Below are 21,129 nucleotides of genomic sequence, written 5' to 3' on the forward strand. Positions count from 1 at the left end.
GTTATCAAAACACCTCTGGTTCCAAGCATTTTGGATATGGGAGACTCAACCTGTACTAATAATCATCATAATCTATATGTACTGGATCGGTTATCTGGAATACCTGAGACTAGAGATGTTCCATGTAAGATTTATTTATTCTCAGAATTTGGAGCATTATGCCTAAAATATATGAAATTACATATAGAAATCCTGTCTTCTCGCTAAATCTTCCATCTGAATTTAGTTGGACCGTCCTGATTTCTGTATCCAAAAAACTATGTACTTTAGTGGCAGAACCATACAATTTAGGGGCTGGTGGACTAGTTTGGCTGGACTGCAGACATGGGCTAAGAAGAGGTGAGGTGTGTCACACTGTTACTGCATTCTCTTCTTTTATAGCGTAGCAGTGAAACCAAGGAATTACTAGTCTAAAAAAAAAACGGTGGTGTTGACCAAAGTAACTAATCAGATTCTGGGTACCATTTTCCAGAAAGTACTTAATGATAGCTTCCATCTGATTGGTTGCTATGGGCACATCTAATTTTCCATTTTAGAAGTTGTACTGCATTAAATGTACCTCATAGTTTTCATTTATAATATTGATCATAATAATGTGTGTGTTGTTTAACTCCGTGTTTTAAACTAATTCCATATCTTTCTGCTAAGACTTATTTTCCAATACCCATCAAATGAAAAACATAACATCTACCGAAAAGAAACCAACATAAGAAAATAGCAATCAAGTAACAAGCTGTACCCCATGGTATAGAAATAAATCTAATTTAGATCACGCGTGACTTCCATCTATTTTTTGCCCATCTGTTGTATGAGAACAATGCCCGTCATTCACACTTGTTGTTACAGGTGCTGCAGGCTTCCAGGATAACATCTGTACTCACATTAGATGATTAGCAGCGACAAAGCTTTGGACCTAGCGAGGGAAAATTATTTATAAAATTAATAACATGTTTTGTAATGTTCTCAGAAGGTCTGTAAAAATAGCTAAATATTCCAAACATCATCAAAAGGGACACACGCACCTTGTGCTTCCTGCTATATCATTTCCGTTCATGTGGCCATTTTCCCTGCTTCTCTCAGCTTCCTTCCTAAATAAGAACCAGGCTGCAAGGGTGTAACTATAAGCCACCGAATACCACCCTATGAGGCCCAAATTGATCTGTCACCATTTCAGTTCTCGTCTCAGGCAGCAAAATATTTGGGCACATCTTTCCAAACTGGTGTCCGTTGTGTTTCCTATATTGATTGCAACATCAAGTTTATCTGTTAAGCCAATTGTAGAATTCCGGTATATTGAGACATATATTGTAAATTGCAATTTATGTTAACTAGCATACAAAAGGCTGCCAGCATCGCTAGATTACCCGAATCGTGTGCATCTCTCGTTGGAAATCCACAGTCACCATGAAACTGCAATTTAATTTATCCTGGAAGGCATGTCAGATATCTCTGACCTTGTGCATGCGCAAAGGAGGACAGGGAAGCCAGCCGTGATAGATACTACTAACTCAGCAGGCCCAGCCAGGCCAGCCTGTCTGTCACATCGCTGTGCCGCGGGCCTGCTGACAGGCAGTGAGCCTGCTTTGTGGAGCATATTATTATTGGGGGGGCAGCAGGGGGTCTGGGGCACATGTGGGACTGGGGGGAGCCTGCGCTTGTTGAACATGGAGGGGCAGAACTGTAAGTGGGAGGAGTAATGAATAGAGAGGGAAGGAGTCCGTATTAATTCTTAAACCGCCCCCTCTAAAAGTGAAGTCTAGATCCGCCACTGCTCAGTGTATAGTATAACGATGGTGACAGGCAGGGCTGGCCCAACCTATAAGCCGGGAACGCGGCCGCGTAGAGCGCCAGACTGAGCAGGGCGCCACGGCAGTCACCCGGCCGGAGGCTCGAGTCCCTGCTGGAGGGGGAGGAGGGAAGCTCTCCTCCCCTCTCATCTATAGAGCGATGAAGTGATCAAATTACCAAAGTTGGTAATCCGATCCGAGGCTCCGAGCAGTGCTGGCTGGACCGGGTGATGGGTCATGTGCCTCCGGGCAGACTGTGACACAGCTGCCTGCGCAGGCGCGCCGCAGTGCTCAGGAGGGCGCCCGCCGACGTCACTGCCAGCCAGACCTGTTCCCTGCCTGCCGCTTTTGGAGCCAGCAGGTGAGTCTGAGTAAGGGGCTGTGATGGAGGGATGCTGTAATAAAGGGGCTGTGATGGAGGGGGACTGTAATGGAGGGGCTGTGATGGAGGTGACTGTGATAAGGGGGAGTGAGAGGGGCTATGTTGAGGGGCTGTGAAGAGGGGATATGAGGGGCTGTGATGGAGAAGCTGTGATGAGGGTAATATGAGGGGCTGTGATGGAGGGGTGCTGTAAAGGATGTGCTGTGATGGATGTAATGGAGGTGACTGTGATGGAGGTGACTCTGATGAGGGGGACTGAGAGGGGCTATGTTGAGGGACTGTGATGAGGGTCATATGAGAGTCTGTGAAGAGGGGATATGAGGGGCTGTGATGGAGGGGGGCTGTAATGGAGGTGCTGTGATGGAGTGACTGTGATGGAGGTGACTGTGATGAGGGGGAGTGTTATGGACTATGTTGAGGGGATGTGAAGCTGGTATATGAGGGGCATGTGATGGAGGGGATGTGATGAGGAGGATATGGGAGCTGTGATGAGGGGATATGAGGGGAGTGAGAGGGGCTGTGATGAAGGGGGTTGTGATGACTGGGGCTGTGATGAGGGGTGCTGGTAAGGGCTGTGATGAGGGGTGCTGGGCTGTGAGGGGCTCCATGAGGGGGATGAGTGAGCTAGGATGAAGGTCCACTGAGGGGTGCCAAAATCTATTACCGCTTACCAAACAACTTTGGCTCGGGCCGACCCTGGTGACAGGTCAATACTCTGTGTACAATAATTACTATGGTGACAGACCAATACTCCGTGTACAGTATTACTATAGTGACAGGCCAATACTTCATGTACAGTATTACTATGGTGACAAGCCAATACTTCCATGTACAGTATTACTATGGTGACAGGCTAATACTCAGTGTACAGTATTACTATAGTGACAGGCCAATACTCCGTGTACAGTATTACTATGGTAACAGGCCAATACCCAGTGTACAGTATTACTATGGTAACAGGCCAATACTCAGTGTACAGTATTACTATGGTGACAGGCCAATAGTATACTCCGTATACAGTATTACTATGGTGAAAGGCCAATACTTCCGTGTACAGTATTACTATGGTGACAGGCTACTACTCAGTGTACAGTATTACTATGGTGACAGGCCAATACTCAGTGTACAGTATTACTATGGTGACAGGCCAATAGTATACTCCGTATACAGTATTACTATGGTGAAAGGCCAATACTTCCGTGTACAGTATTACTATGGTGACAGGCTACTACTCAGTGTACAGTATTACTATGGTAACAGGCCAATACTCAGTGTACAGTATTACTATGGTGACAGGCCAATAGTATACTCCGTATACAGTATTACTATGGTAATAGGCCAATACTTCCGTGTACAGTATTACTATGGTGACAGGCTACTACTCAGTGTACAGTATTACTATGGTGACAGGCCAATACTCAGTGTACAGTATTACTATGGTAATAGGCCAATACTCAGTGTACAGTATTACTATGGTGACAGGCTAATACTCAGTGTACAGTATTACTATGGTGACAGGCCAATACTCAGTGTACAGTATTACTATGGTAATAGGCCAATACTCAGTGTACAGTATTACTATGGTGACAGGCTAATACTCAGTGTACAGTATTACTATGGTGACAGGCCAATACTCAGTGTACAGTATTACTATGGTAATAGGCCAATACTCAGTGTACAGTATTACTATGGTGACAGGCTAATACTCAGTGTACAGTATTACTATGGTGACAGGCCTATACTCAGTGTACAGTATTACTATGGTAATAGGCCAATACTCAGTGTACAGTATTACTATGGTGACAGGCTAATACTCAGTGTACAGTATTACTATGGTGAAAGGTCAATTTTCAGTGTATAATTTTAGAATGGTAACTGTTCTATATCTACTGCATTGTATTAACAATGTGATTACTAGTGTATAATATAACATTAATAATATATAATATTTAGTAACAAATGATGCACTGCTATTCAGGGTTTTTAGGTGATAGGTATAATATTTCTAGCACCATATGCCAATGGAGAATTACAATTCCATAATATATAACATACAAACAACATAGCTCTTGTGCAGGTCAAAGGCCTCAAAAACAGACCTTGTGTACCTCATCCGGCCTGAAACGCAGCTGGCTAGACAGCCAGATACAGCTACACAGTATTATCCTAACCAGACAGTACTAGACCTGTAATATATTTTAATCCCCTACTGGAACTGCATCCAATAACAGTTTATACCTTAGCACTTGTGTGTTCTCTTTCGCAGTAGCTTGCAGGAGGTTGGGAAGAAACAAACAGCATTTGTGCCATTAATTCCATTAGGGTGACCCACACTGTAAACTAAGACTGTAATTTGTGCAGTAATTGGTAACACTTCCTTGAAAACCTTATATACTAAAAGAATCTCCCCTCTACTCACACACGCTGCCTGATTGTTGGAGGCAATTTACTTAGTCATATAATATGAACACTTTAGTACAATTGTCATAAAATGATGCAAGTAAAAGCATTCTCTGTGCAACAACTGAGGCTAATCTATAACCCAGATCCCGGTTATAACAGAGATGAAGAGGAGACATGCACAGCATTGTACAGTGTATACATGTTCCCTGCAGCTGTCCATTAACCTTGCACTGTACTTGATGTGCAAATTATTTTGTTCACTACCTTGGGAAACAGACTGACCAGCATCTACTATCAGCAGGCAGAAAGTGCAAAGCTAGGCACAACAGACTTACAGTAATATACATTACATAGTAGTGAGGCACCAGGCAGGGATTCTGAGATGTGGGGGGCAGGTACAGGGTACATAGTCCTGCCAGTGTGAGGTAACAATACAATTATGTCCTCTTCTGCAGAGGCCCCTGTGTAACCACAACCCCACACACTGGGCCATGGTGCCCTTACCAGTGCCAACACATCTCTCGGCAGCCCTGGCACCAGGATCAATTTGGACCAAGTCTGCCTGTCAGCTATCCGATCATTTTGAATATGATTTTTCTCCGGCACTGTACTCATTGGACAATATCACCGGCAATAACAACCATGTGCGCTGCCAGCTTTACATTTGCTGCCCAGGCATAGGCTACTGCTCTTTGGGATCTGCTATTTCAGACAGAGAGAGGATCACACTGCCTGTGTACTGTATGTCATCTACAAGACGGCAGGCAACATCCTCTCACAACCACTTCTTTGTTCTGACAAGCTCCAGACTCTCTTCTGTATATACATATTTGACAACAAATTAAACAATTAGTTCGCAAAAGTATAGAGTTAAGGTGCATACACACGGTCAGATCTAAATGCACGATTTGAACGATAACATTGTCGTTCATAGCGTTATCGTTCAAATCGTGCATTTTTGGACCCCTTCCAACGACCAAACGACCATCGATGCGCGGGCACAAATGGTCGATAACGATAACGACCATCGACCGTGCATGCTGGCCAACTTGGTCGATATCGACCAGGTTAACTGGTTACTATAGGGACCCATAGTCATTTGGGGGTTGGTGCTGTGCTGCATGATCGATATCGATCATCCAGCACATGCAGGACGATAAGACAAAGATACCTTTATCACTGTCTGATCTGAACGTGTGTATGCACCATTAGTCTCTCTTATGAAAACTTTAACATTTTGGGAGCAACTGCTGAGATCTGTGTCATTCTGGATGAATGTCAAACAACCAAAGAGACACTGGACATCTGTTTAAAAAAGAACAAATGTATTCACAACAGCACTGCAAACCAATCAAATACATGGTAATTGTTATTCTGAATCTAGGAGCCATATAGACACTTCTAGGGGCCAAATGAAGTAATTGATACCCCTTTCACATCGCAAACTCGGGTCGCACCTGGGATTTTGTACATGGGTCCATCCCGGGTGCGACCACTTTCAGACTGGCAGCCCAAACCGGCTTATTGCCTGTTTGATGACGTCACCGCCATCACATGCCGAGCTGGTGCTTGGAGCTGAGATCATCTCCAAACGCCGGCTCTTCCTATGCTGTGAACGGGACCCGGGTCGATGCCAGTTCACATTGCACCACGAGACGGGTTGAACCAGTGTTCAACCCAGCTCGTTACCCAGGTTGAAAAGCCGGGTCGCTAGACCCGGGTTATTCAACTGGGCCCTTTCACACTGCACGGTAACCCGGGTTATTGCTTGTACTGTAAAAGGTGTATTAGTGGATTTGCTGGAACGCGGATTTGCAGATTCGTTATGAAACCTGAAGGTGGTGGACAAAGTGTGGGTCATTTCAGAAAACTGCTGCAAATACAAAGAGGTAGTGCTGACGATAGCTAGCAATCTACTACTGTCATTTTCTAGTATGGTCTACAAAATGACAGCAAATATGCCCCCTTGTTCCTATGCAGTCCAATATCTTCCAATGCAGAGTTGTTCACTCTTTGGCTTTATATAGGCGAGAATGAAAATATCAGTAATTATGTTTTACAGAGAATATTTAACCATCCACATCAACCAGAAAATAAAACTGCGCAAATTTGGAGAGAACATACAAACTCCACATCAATACTGCTGTGGTAGAAACCAATTCCTTGCCCCAGTGCTGTGAGTCAGTAATGTTAAACACTGTGCCACCATGCCGAATACAAACACAACTAGAAAATCCACCCAATTTAAACAATATATACATGCAATGTATACTTCTTATCAAAATATCTTTTATAAAAAAATTGTTACCCTTATGGTTATTATCTGAACAAAAACATCTAAAATATGTTACTGCAAAAACCTTAAACCCCAGGAAATTCATAACAAACAAACAATAATTAGAAGACATACTTTATAAACATAATATTTCTTGCGGAATTCCTCCTTTGTGATGTTTATGTCCAGATTTTATCATAGTTTTCTTTGTTGGAGTTAATTTATAAATATGTAAACATCGCCTGAGAAATGAAACATAAGAAGAGGATGAAATAACTCAATGTATAACGTAACAAGGCCCCACATTGTAACAGCCACGTGTTGTGCAGAACACTGTGCTCCTCTTATAGCAGTAGTGTAACAAAACAAGACAAACAAAGGTCTGTCATGTTAGAGGAAAAATATAACCCATGTACAACATAAATCATATCAAGAAATGAAACCCCCAAGTGATAAATCAACCTGCAAATATCAAGCTTTCAAAAGGATCCTATTGGCCAAGGTCTGTCGTCACAGCAGGTTTCACAACCAATAGGATGTATCCATACCTCAACAATGACAACTCAAATATTAAATTGACAATAAAAAAGTGTAAAAGTAAAAGTGAAGCATAAGTGACATGAAAACAAATTTTATAGTACTCCTTTAATTAGGGTTCAGGCATCCTTTTGTTAAGGATATTTGGGTAGAAAATCCAGAGATATTATATCAATTCAGATAATATTAACATGATCTTTAGCACTGTCATCATGTCTCTGTTCAGTATCTCGACATTCACAATGATGAAAGCAGATCATGACATTGATTATGTCGTCATGGTTAAAATGTCAACATAATTAATGTCGACACCTGAAAATTGGCAGCATTGTCATAATACAGACATTTCCATGAGGCTTACGGCTAGCATTAAAGTTAGAATAGGATTACCATTAGGCTTAGGGTTGTCATTAGGCTTGAGGTTATCGTAGTATTACCATTAGGCCTAGGGTTGTCATTAGGCTTGAGGTTAGCGTATGAATTACCATTAGGCTTGAAGTTAGCATAGGATTACCATTAGGCTTAGGGTTGTCATTAGACGTGAGGTTTGCGTAGTATTACCATTAGGCTTAGGGTTGCCATTAGGCTTGAGGTTAGCGTAGGATTACCATTAGGCCTAGGGTTGTCATTAGACGTGAGGTTATCGTAGTATTACCATTAGGCCTAGGGTTGTCATTAGACGTGAGGTTTGCGTAGTATTACCATTAGGTTTAGGGTTGTCATTAGGCTTGAGGTTAGCGTAGGATTACCATTAGGCTTAGGGTTGTCATTAGACGTGAGGTTTGCGTAGTATTACCATTAGGTTTAGGGTTGTCATTAGGCTTGAGGTTAGCGTAGGATTACCATTAGGCCTAGGGTTGTCATTAGACGTGAGGTTATCGTAGTATTACCATTAGGCCTAGGGTTGTCATTAGACGTGAGGTTTGCGTAGTATTACCATTAGGCTTAGGGTTGCCATTAGGCTTGAGGTTAGCGTAGGATTACCATTAGGCCTAGGGTTGTCATTAGACGTGAGGTTATCGTAGTATTACCATTAGGCCTAGGGTTGTCATTAGACGTGAGGTTTGCGTAGTATTACCATTAGGTTTAGGGTTGTCATTAGGCTTGAGGTTAGCGTAGGATTACCATTAGGCTTAGGGTTGTCATTAGACGTGAGGTTTGCGTAGTATTACCATTAGGTTTAGGGTTGTCATTAGGCTTGAGGTTAGCGTAGGATTACCATTAGGCCTAGGGTTGTCATTAGACGTGAGGTTTGCGTAGTATTACCATTAGGCTTAGGGTTGTCATTAGGCTTGAGGTTAGCGTAGGATTACCATTAGGTTTAGGGTTGTCATTAGGCGTGAGGTTATCGTAGTATTACCATTAGGCCTAGGGTTGTCATTAGGCTTGAGGTTAGCGTATGAATTACCATTAGGCTTGAAGTTAGCATAGGATTACCATTAGGCTTAGGGTTGTCATTAGACGTGAGGTTTGCGTAGTATTACCATTAGGCTTAGGGTTGCCATTAGGCTTGAGGTTAGCGTAGGATTACCATTAGGCCTAGGGTTGTCATTAGACGTGAGGTTATCGTAGTATTACCATTAGGCCTAGGGTTGTCATTAGACGTGAGGTTTGCGTAGTATTACCATTAGGCTTAGGGTTGTCATTAGGCTTGAGGTTAGCGTAGGATTACCATTAGGTTTAGGGTTGTCATTAGGCTTGAGGTTAGCGTAGGATTACCATTAGGCCTAGGGTTGTCATTAGACGTGAGGTTTGCGTAGTATTACCATTAGGCTTAGGGTTGTCATTAGGCTTGAGGTTAGCGTAGGATTACCATTAGGTTTAGGGTTGTCATTAGGCGTGAGGTTATCGTAGTATTACCATTAGGCCTAGGGTTGTCATTAGGCTTGAGGTTAGCGTATGAATTACCATTAGGCTTGAAGTTAGCATAGGATTACCATTAGGCTTAGGGTTGTCATTAGACGTGAGGTTTGCGTAGTATTACCATTAGGCTTAGGGTTGCCATTAGGCTTGAGGTTAGCGTAGGATTACCATTAGGCCTAGGGTTGTCATTAGACGTGAGGTTATCGTAGTATTACCATTAGGCCTAGGGTTGTCATTAGACGTGAGGTTTGCGTAGTATTACCATTAGGCTTAGGGTTGTCATTAGGCTTGAGGTTAGCGTAGGATTACCATTAGGTTTAGGGTTGTCATTAGGCTTGAGGTTAGCGTAGGATTACCATTAGGCCTAGGGTTGTCATTAGACGTGAGGTTTGCGTAGTATTACCATTAGGCTTAGGGTTGCCATTAGACTTGAGGTTAGCGTAGGATTACCATTAGGTTTAGGGTTGTCATTAGACGTGAGGTTAGCGTAGGATTACCATTAGGTTTAGAGTTGTCATTAGGCTTGAGGTTAGCGTATGCATTACCATTAGGCTTAGGGTAGTCATTAGGCTTGAGGTTAGCGTAGGGTTGTCATTAGAGTTAACGTTAGGGCTGCCATTAGGTTTAGTATAAGGTTACTGTTAGTGTTGTTCCTGTCATTCTCTTCCTAACCCTATGTCGTCATAACATCAGGGCTAACATGCTGAATATCGAAATTATGAACACGTTGATATTACGACCATGTAGACATTCTGATATTGACATTGTGAATGGCTAACAAATATACTGAACCCTTGGCACCAATATGACCCTCATTGTAGACATATCACATTTTCGCCATTCAGTAAAAAAAAAAGAGATTGGTGAAATGACAGCATTTTGCAAATGTATTTGAAGCAATATTCTGCCCTTCATTAACAAGATGAATTCCTCCGCCCTCCCCCGACCAGCCTAACAATGACAAATGTCAGGGATGAAATGCTGCTGCTTGATTTTAGCAAATGAAAAGCTCCAGGCTTTTATCTTGGTCATAAACAATATTTATGCAGTATTTATTCCTCTGGCCATTCCAGTGTCTCTGCTAGTCTTCAAGGCCAATTTATTTTTCAACCCAATCTCCTATTTTCAACTTTTGTGTTTAGAACGGTTAGTTACAAATCTCTGAAACAGCCAGACAGACGGAAGTTGTCAGGAAACACAATTCGTTTGGATGCTGAAGTAAAACATGATGGCAAGTTGAAATTAATAGTACAAATTGATCCTAAATACTATGGCATGAGACAACGCTCAGGAAGCAAGGAACGTAAACATTTACTGGTCTGTTCATTTTACTTATTAATGGTTTATTCTCAGAAAAGACTCAATGATTTAGTTGGTCCTTATCTGCCATTAATATTGGGAATTCCAGTATAAAGTATGTTTATTTTCCATGTCAAAAGTTCTAGGATCAATATAAGGTGTCTCCTAATTGCATGAGTGACTAAATTGGAAAGTCCTGATGCTTGTACCCTTGGCCAGGAGGCGGGCTGTGGGGGAAGCCCCGTTTGTGCCCCCAGAGTACCGATTTGGAAATGTATGAAACTCATATGGGCAATGGAGAATGTAAACTTTTTAGTAGGGTAACAGACACTATACCACAGCTTTATTGCTGTACATCCCTTTACTTGCCCTGGCCAACTTTTTTTCCCAGGTACCTCACTTTCTTTCCAGTATAAAGCTGGGGTCATAAATTAGAGCACTATTTATTTTGGCAACTTTTTTGCTTACTTACACCATGTCTTTTTCTCTCGCAGATTATAGGATACAGATGACTATTACGTGCTCAGTCACCTGGACTAAAGAAGTTGGTGTTATAGGATTCCATGCACTTCTCCCCTCTGCCACCATCTCTGCTAATACTCTGACTTCGGCCATGTTTGGGATCCCCAATGGCGATCAAGCATGTCCCCTCTTGCCACCTATTTTTGACCTCATTACAGAACTAATGGCAGCTACAATTCATGTAAATTCAGGGATATCCGGGGTTTGTGTGGGGACCACAGAGCATAAACTGGCCTTATATGGGATAGTCATATTATTAACCATCACAAATCCACTCAGCTCACTTCCACCCACCCTGACTGAACCTGAACTATATTACTACACCTCAGGATTTAAACTCAACCTTCATACAACAGAAGTCCTTGACTTTTACATTTCACAAGTAGGCAAGGCCTTCCCATTCAATTGGCGACTTCAGAAGATTAAGGGGTCTATTTACTAAGCTGTGTTAGGAGATAAAGTGAACGGTGATAGGGTACCAGCCAATCAGCTCCTAACTGCCATTTTTCAAACACAGCCTGCGACATGGCAGTTACGAGCTGATTGGCTGGTACCTTATCACCATTCACTTTATCCCCTAACACAGCTTAGTAAATAAACCCCTATATACGTTACCATCAGCTCTTTCAGGATAACTTCCCAAGCGCCCCCTAAGTCTTCAAATTCCTCAAACACCACGATTTGGGCAGGAAATCATCCTTGTGCACACCTCTGAGTTCTCCAGAGATCCGCTAGGGTGGTACACTGGGTATCCCTAATTTTAAACACTATTACCTCTCTGCGCAGCTTGCTCAATGCATCTTATGGAATAACATGGGTTCCTCTAGAGCAGTGTTGGCTAACCTTGACACTCCAGCTGTTATGGAACTACATAACCCAGCATGCACTGCTACAGTTTTGCTATTAGGGCATGCTAAAACTGTGACAGGGCATGCTGGGATATATAGTTCCACAACAGCTGGAGTGTCAAGGTTAGCCAACACTGCTCTAGAGTATGGGTTCATCTAGAGGCAGAAGCTCTTGGGCTGCTTTCCCCTGCTTCCCTCCTCTGGCTCCTACGGCTTGACACCCGAAAAAGGCTTGTGATCACCCCTTAGGGGCATATTCAATTAGAAGCGAAAAGTCCATTGCCAGACTTTTCGCCGTCATCGCTGGTTTCAGATGCGAAATAGTATCGTGCTAGTCCCCGCATATCCCCGTATTCAATTCCAAATTGGCAAAAACGGGACCCGGCGAAAACGAAATAAGCGAAAAGTCCTGTCATTTTTGGGGAAATCAGCCTGACACCCCCTCAAAGATGCTCTGACATGGGGGATCACTATGGGTACCCCCGAATAGCCCTGCTAAAGGTATTTGGAGTCTTTAAATGGTCTCAATAGGTGCTATTTAGCTTCTTTGGGAAAGTGGTGAAGAATAGCATTTATCCACTTTTTTGGGGAAAAATAAGTAGTGCCATCAAATTTGGGGTACATGAAAATGGGTACTAGCATATTTTAAACTTGCTGATGTGATGTCTTAAAAAAAGTGAAAAATCCCCCCCCCCCGAGTCTATTTCGCTAGTTTTAAAGTATGTCCCCCAACTTTTTTTTTTCACCCCCAAAACGGAAGCAGTTTTTGGGGTATCCTGTGGTACTTTAACAAAATAATTTGACACAGAATACCTTTGGGGGACTGTCCAATGGGTGCAGGGTGGTTTTTGGAAGTTTGCACCCCAAAACCCCAAATCTGCACTTTTTCTCGCCTATTCATAGGTGAAACATTTTCGCAGGTCCTGATGCAGTGACTTTTCGCACCGGCGAAAAGTCAGAAAAATTTAATATGGGGATAATTGAAAAGCGGCAAAAATGACGTCATCGGCGAAAAAGTATTGCCGATAATGGCTTTTCACCGGCAATTGTATATGGCCCTTAGTCTCCCATTCCCTGTTGATATGAACATTTGGCCTTTCTCATCCTCCCACCCCAATCATTCTGCTATTCAACTCTCCGGATTTCCCTCCTGGCCTGGTCCGATCAGCATTCTCTCTTTGGACAAAAGATGGTAAGAGAGACCTAAATGATTTTATTTGCAAAACCTCCTTTCCCCTATTCTCTGACATCCAGTCTACGTTTCACATTCCCTCTAAAAAACTTTTATCAATGCCAACAACTGCAAAAATGTCACAGCAAAGTTAAGCACCGCCCCTGACTTCTGTTGAACTGTTGTGTTTGCGTCAATCCCTCATCACTTAATTCTCTCTTCCTACTGTTCTTTCTCCTCTTCATCTTACGGTTCTAGCCACACCTCCTTCCCTCCCTTCCTTTTTCCGCCCAGTTCTATTTTCTCTCCACATATTCCCAAAATGGGTCTCACAGCATTAATTATGTTATCGTCCACTCAACCTCGCTCAACTGTTTATTTTAGTATTAGTGACCTATGGTTGGGTATTTTCTTCCAGATGCCGTGTACTGTGGTAACCACTAATATTAAACATACTATTAAAAATAAAAAAAAATATTCCATGCACTTCTGGAGGCTCTTTCTTAGGGGAATCTGGGAGGTCTTGAATCCATAAACGAGGCTTCCGTGGATTCAAGGGTGAGAGGATCCATCCCTACCATTGTAGCAGAGGTGGTACTTGGCCATGTGAGATGAGCACTTACTTTTTTGTAAGATGGGCAGGAAAGATCACTTTCCCATCATGCATTTGTTTGTGTTTTCCTCCTTTTGTGCACTACAGCAGGTGTGACTGAATCATGTACAAAATGAGCAGAAGATATTAACTGCATAGAAATCAGTGGTCAGACTCTAGTAAAACATATCTTAAAAGATACACACAAATGGAGAAGTAGCAAACCAAAAATTGACGTTAAATAAACATATATATAAACATAGCAGACGGTATCCATATGACTACAGCAGAGGATTGTGTTACACATAACACATCAGTGGCCATAGCTCCTATTTCACTGGGACAATAAAATGCAGCACGTCAGAAACACCACAGTGAGAGAAAGTGACCAACTGGAACATCCTCTCTCTCTAATTACTCTCTAAATCTCCTGCACTTACTTCCCAATATAATTACATACCAAGCAGACCATTAATCACCTGGGAAACACACTGTTTATACAGTGTTAGGCGTCTCTTGCATATACAGTGCCCTGACCTGCAGTGTTCAGACCCTTATATAGTGGTCATTTGTTTCTGAAGAAATAATTATATCACACATTTAGTCCAGTTAACATTTTTAATGAAAACTCAAATGTTGACACTGAAACTGTTTTTCAATACCAGTTTATTTCAGCAAATATATATATGAAAAAATGAAAAATGCTGCTTCCCTAATTAAACTGACTCCTCATATTTATATCTAGTGCTTTTTAAAACAGCATTGAGACCTGCACAGGTCATATGAAAGCACTGGGATTGAAACACAGGACCCCATTATAAAATAACTTTCCAACCTCCATTGACAATGTTCCCCCCAGTGGTCATAAATCCCTGTTTTATAAACCAACTACCCTGACCAGTCTATTTTTTTTTATTATTTATTATTTGTGTCTAACACAGGTGACTGCAATCATAGATAAGGTATATAGGGCCTGATTCAGACCCACTCGCGAGCGGCTGTCCGCTCGCAAGTGGGTCGATGTTCTGCACTGAGCATGCGCACGACGGAGGGAGCTCCGTCGTGCGCATGGGCCAGACGCGACGAGCGAAGGACTTTCCTTCGCTCGTTGTGTCTGATCAAAGGGGGCGTGCTGTCGATGTTGATTGACAGCACGCCCCCTTTGGTGGGCGTGCCGGGGGCGTGCCTCCCTGACGGGGGCGTTCCTAAGGGAACGCCTACCGTCAGAAGCCGGCCCACTGACATCACTAGTGATGTCAGTGGGAGTGATTTTGGCTCTGATAGAGCCAAAATCACTCCGGGCCTTGCGGTTGAAAACCTCAACCGCAGGCTCCGGCTCGCAGTTTCGATGGTCGCCATGGTCAAGACCATGGCGGCCATCAAACTGCTCGCTCGTATAGGCTGTGGGTGGTGACCCACAGCTATACGAGCGTCCGGGAGGACGCTCCATAGTTATGGAGGACGGCCCTCATTCAGAGCGTGCGCTCTGCTCAGAGCGTACGGCTCTGAATGAGGGCCATAATGTCCAGGAGCAGAGCATTTAGTACCTGCTGGAAGGGGTCATGTTGAAGGGTCTAGCAACCAATCAGGATCATGCTCTCATTGTGTAAACTATGACAGAAAAAAAAGAGACAGGTACATTCTGATTGGTTACTCCGGACAATAAACTCTACTTTGAGAATTACCATATAGGGCCTGATTCAGAGTTGCACTCAAAACCGATGTTTACATACAACTCTGATGGTTGGCAATCTGTGCATGCATCCAAAAGGCGCAGCTGCTGTGTGAATAGCGTACAACTTCTGGGCTGATATAAACCTATATAGTGATATAGTGCTCACTCACTAACATTGTACTAAACCGCTAACCCTGAATATATTCCTTATTTAAAATACAGTTCTTTATATAGCGCACACATATTACACAGCACTATACAGAGAATAGTTGGCCATTCACATCAGTCCCTGCCCCAGTGAAACGTACAATCTATATTACCTACCACATGAAGAACATACAAACTCCACGGTCACAGTATGAGGATGTCATGCTAACTCATGTACTATGCAATTCTATTATGTGTTTAATGCAAAGCAATACTTTCTGGGTATCTTTGCGTGTGCCACATCAAGTAGGGTGTCCCTAAAATTGTGCACTAAAGATGCCCTACTGGCAGGTGTACGTGGCAGAAATGTACAATAAGGATGAATCCTCGCCACACAATGAGAAATAGATCATTGGAGACACCTCTTGAAAACCAATTTTGCGGCCCAGGCGGTGACCACGGCCTAACGGACATGAAAGTTCTGGTGCCAAAAGGAACCTACCAATCTCGCAGTGAGAGAAAGACCCGTGGATATACATTTCTGATGATATTTGATACACTTATAATTATAACAGGCCTCAGTTTAGCCTCTGTATTTATGTAATTGTGTGTGATTGTCGCCTCGGTGATCCAAATCCCATTTAAAAGACTATAGGGGGTAAATTTACTAAGATGGGAGTTCTATTAAGAAGTGATGTTGCCCATAGCAACCAATCAGATTCCAGGTATTATCTTCTAGAAGGTGCTAGATAAATGAGAAGTAGAATCTGATTGGTTGCTATGGGCAACATCACTTCTTAATAGAACTCATATCTTAGTAAATTTCCCCCAGGCTTTCACATTGCTTATCTGAGACACAATCCTGAACATCGCTGGTTTATATACACTGGTTTAAAACTCATAACACCACATGTTTGTTTTTTTAACCCTATTTAAAAAAAGAACTGTATGTCTGAACATGTGTGCGTGCATACGTGTGCATATATGTTTGTAAGCCTATTTCTCCATTAAATGGTATCACATTCATGATATCTATTTTCTCCTTATTCATCTGATGACAATAGTACCAGCTTTCGCTTCTTATATTGTTGTGCTCACAAGTTGACCTTTCCGAGAAAGTCTAATGACATTGATATGCCTATATCACTAAGTAATGTCACACCGAACTGCAAGTCATGTATTGAATACAAATGCATACGGCCAGTTTCACACCAGAGCTACCACTATATGTGCAGTAAAATAATGCCAGCCGCACGGGCCTATAATTTAATGGGATTTTCCCATCGGATGATGACACACATATTCCAACACAGGCGACACGGTTGGAAAAAAAAAATGGAGCTGAGATCATGTGACTCATACTTTCAGCTTGGAGAGGAGAAACACCACAGTAACTGATGAGTAAACACCAATGATAAAGCTGAAATTTGGGAACAAAACACAAAATATTTTTTTATACTTTCTCTATGACAGCCACATAGATGTTCATATATACAAATGACAAAATGGCTGATGTTTTCTTTCCAGCAGAGCCTGCAGTGAGTCATCCTAACCTCTGCCTCCCATCCTTTCATCCATTATTCACGTGTGGGAATATGTTATTGAAGCACCCTCATGTTGGGTCTGGGATGGAAGAAAGTACTGTGGATGACTGCAATCATGTCACGCAGCTCCTCGGCACACTGTATGCAGACCATAGCCTCATATAACACAACCATAAAATGCTACTGGAAATAAGTCAAATAAGGTTTTAAAAGTTATTGTTTATTAAAAAACAATAAATAGCATGGACAAACAAGTGAGCGTTATCTGAGGAGTGATTGCAGGAACTGCTCTGTACAATGGGAAATCCTGCATTCCCTGAGCAGCAGCTGCAAAACAGATCTGCACAAATAGCATTTAAAGGCAAATATTGGCGGGATGGGAGCAGAAAATCTACCACATAACAGGAAATGTTCCTCAAGACAGGGCCGGGGAACTTCAACCGAAGTGGTTTAAAAATGTAAAACATGTTTCGCAGCCATTTGTAAGACCATAGGAATGACCCTAGACTAAGGCCTCACCCCAGTTTTTATTGTACATGTAAAATGTTGCAGCTCCAGTCCCTTGCAACGTGCCACTATTCTTTAGCATCAATAATAACCATGAAAAGTGGTTCTTATTCTTGTCTGACTTTCATTCCCATTCATCAGTGACCTCAATACAGAAAAATAATGAACGCTGTGAATGTTTTATTCCCTGTGGCAAGCTCATACTACAGTAGCCTAATTAGAAGCATACACTGAAATATGGGATTTTTGCTAAAGGGCAGATGGCGTAGACGTGAGAGAGTGGAAAGAAAGGCAGGAAATAGTGTTCCCACAAATCTGGCCATTGGGTCAGCACTGAAAGAGCCTATGTAACCTATAAACCTGATCTACTGCTCCATCCTTCACCACAAGAGTACAAGTATGTGCTTTGAACTAACCCACCATTGGCTGCTGCCTGTTTCGTTTGAATGCCATCAAAAACACGATTGTAAAACGGGCCAGGAATTACTGATTCCATTTGACATAAAATACCGTCCTTGAACAATCACCACTCCAATCTGATCCTGTGTTACTCGGAGTCTATTGCTTATGTGCATTTTCAGTGTTACTAGAATTGCTAAACATTTTGTACATTGGCAGAAAGACAAGCATCACCCTAGTGTCAAATAAGTACTAAAAGCAGGAAGTTTAAGGCAGGACACATACTCTACCAAGGAGCTTGCAATCTATCCTGCAGGAGTCAAGTTATGATATATGAATTTCAAAGTTCGGAATCGAATCTGTGAGACTGTGCACATTTCTATCAATTACTATTAGACTTGCACAGGTAACTGTAATCTATCATCAGACTGTGCAAGTATCAGTCTGCAGATTCCTATAAATTACTATCACAATGTGCAGTTTCCGATAAGACTGCCCAGGATGCTATAAATTACTATTAGACTGCGCAGGTTGCTATTGATTAATATCAGACTGCGCAGGTTGCTATAAATTACTATCAGACTGTGCATGTTACTATAGATACTATCTGACTGTGCAGGTTGCTATAGATACTATCAGACTGCACGGGTTACTACTGATAACTATCAGGCTGCACAGGCTGCTATAGATTACTATCAGACTGCGCAGGTTGCTATAGATTACTGTCAGGCTGCGCAGGTTGCTATAAATTACTATCAGACGGCCCAGGTTGCTATAAATTAATATTAGACTGCACAGGTTACTAACAATTATTATCAGGCTGCACAGGTTGCTAGAGATTACTATCAAACGGCCCAGGTTGCTATAGATTATCAGACTGTGCAGGTTGCTATAGATTATCATCAGACTGTGCAGGTTGCTATAGATTACTATCAAACTGTGAAGGTTGCTATAGATTACTATCACACTGCACAGGTTGCTATAGATTACTATCACACTGCGCAAGTTGCTATAGATTGCTATCACACTGTGCATGTTGCTATAGATTACTATCAGGATGCGCAGGTCGCTACAGATTACCATCAGGCTGCACAGGTTGCTATAGATTACTATCAGACTGCGCATGTTGATATAGATTACTATCAGGATGCACAGGTCGCTATAGATTACCATCAGGCTGCACAGGTTGCTATAGATTACTATCAGATTTAGCAGGATGCTATAGATTACCATCAGGCTTCGCAGTTTGCTATAGATTACTATCAAACTGAGCAGGTTGCTATAGATTACTATCAGGATGTGCAGGTCGCTATAGATTACTATCAGACTGCACGGTTGCTATAGATTACTATCAGACTGCGCAGGTTGCTATAGATTACTATCAGACTGCGCAGGTTACTATAGATTACCATCAGGCTGTGCAGTTTGCTATAGACTATCAGGCTGCGCAGGTTGCTATAGATTACCATCAGACTGCGCAGGTTGCTATAGATTACTATCACACTGCGCAGGTAGCTATAAATTACCAGCATGCTGTGCAGGTTGCTGTAGATTACTATCACACTGCGCAGGTTGCTATAGATTACCATCAGACTGCGCAGGTTACCACAGATTACCAGCAGACTGTGCAGGTTGCTATAGATTACTATCATACTGCGCAGGTTGCTATAGATTACTATCACACTGCGCAGGTTGCTATAGATTACCAGCATGCTGTGCAGGTTGCTGTAGATTACTATCACACTGCGCAGGTTGCTATAGATTACTATCATACTGCGCAGGTTGCTATAGATTACTATCATACTGCGCAGGTTGCTATAGATTACTATCACACTGCGCAGGTAGCTATAAATTACCAGCATGCTGTGCAGGTTGCTGTAGATTACTATCACACTGCGCAGGTTGCTATAGATTACCATCAGACTGCGCAGGTTACTACAGATTACCAGCAGACTGTGCAGGTTGCTATAGATTACTATCATACTGCGCAGGTTGCTATAGATTACTATCACACTGTGCAGGTTGCTATAGATTACCATCAGACTGTGCAGGTTGCTATAGATTACTATCAGACTGCGCAGGTTGCTATAGATTACTATCAGGCTGCGCAGGTTGCTATAGATTACCATCAGACTGCGCAGGTTGCTATATATTACCATCAGACTGTGCAGGTTGCTATAGATTACTATCACACTGCGCAGGTTGCTATAGATTACCATCAGACTGCGCAGGTTACTACAGATTACCAGCAGACTGTGCAGGTTGCTATAGATTACTATCATACTGCGCAGGTTGCTATAGATTACTATCACACTGCGCAGGTTGCTATAGATTACCATCAGACTGTGCAGGTTGCTATAGATTACTATCAGACTGCGCAGGTTGCTATAGATTACTATCAGGCTGCGCAGGTTGCTATAGATTACCATCAGACTGCGCAGGTTGCTATATATTACCATCAGACTGTGCAGGTTGCTATAGATTACTATCACACTGCGCAGGTTGCTATAGATTACCATCAAACTGCGCAGGTTACTACAGATTACCAGCAGACTGTGCAGGTTGCTATAGATTACTATCATACTGCGCAGGTTGCTATAGATTACTATCACACTGCGCAGGTTGCTATAGATTACCATCAGACTGTGCAGGTTGCTATAGATTACCATCAGAATGCGCAGGTTGCTATAGATTACTATCAGGATGCCGAGGTTGCTATAGATTACCATCAGACTGCGCAGGTTACTACAGATTACCATCAGATTGCGCAGGTTACTACAGATTACCATCAGGCTGCACAGGTTGCTGTAGATTACTATCACACTGCACAGATTGCTATAGATTACTATCAGGCTGTGCAGGCTGCTATAGATTACCATCAGACTGCGCAGGTTGCTATAGATTACCATCAGACTGTGCAGGTTGCTATAGATTACTATCACACTGTGCAGGTTGCTATAGATTACCATCAGACTGCGCAGGTTACTACAGATTACCAGCAGGCTGCGCAGGTTGCTGTAGATTACTATCACACTGCACAGATTGCTATAGATTACTATCAGGCTGCGCAGGTTGCTATAGATTACCATCAGACTGCGCAGGTTACTACAGATTACCAGCAGACTGCGCAGGTTACTACAGATTACCAGCAGACTGTGCAGGTTGCTATAGATTACTA

At 42.5% G+C, this 21,129-nt stretch overlaps 1 protein-coding gene across 4 annotated transcripts in view; it reads right to left on the reverse strand.

Annotated features, from left to right (window-relative positions):
- LZTS2 (leucine zipper tumor suppressor 2) overlaps window positions 1-21,129 on the reverse strand; it is a 178,253-nt gene that overhangs the window by 39,076 nt on the left and 118,048 nt on the right. The window contains exon 1 of one of the 4 annotated variants that reach the window (XM_088448690.1): window positions 740-759. The exons of the other annotated variants lie outside the window; for them this stretch is intronic. The gene's annotated coding sequence lies outside the window, so the exon portion shown is untranslated. Of the gene's footprint in view, window positions 1-739; window positions 760-21,129 lie in introns of those variants that run through there. 4 annotated transcript variants of the gene reach the window in all.

Source organism: Taudactylus pleione, unplaced genomic scaffold (assembly GCF_031769625.1).
Source record: "Taudactylus pleione unplaced genomic scaffold, aTauple2 ptg000464l, whole genome shotgun sequence".
Classification (NCBI taxonomy): domain Eukaryota; kingdom Metazoa; phylum Chordata; class Amphibia; order Anura; family Myobatrachidae; genus Taudactylus; species Taudactylus pleione.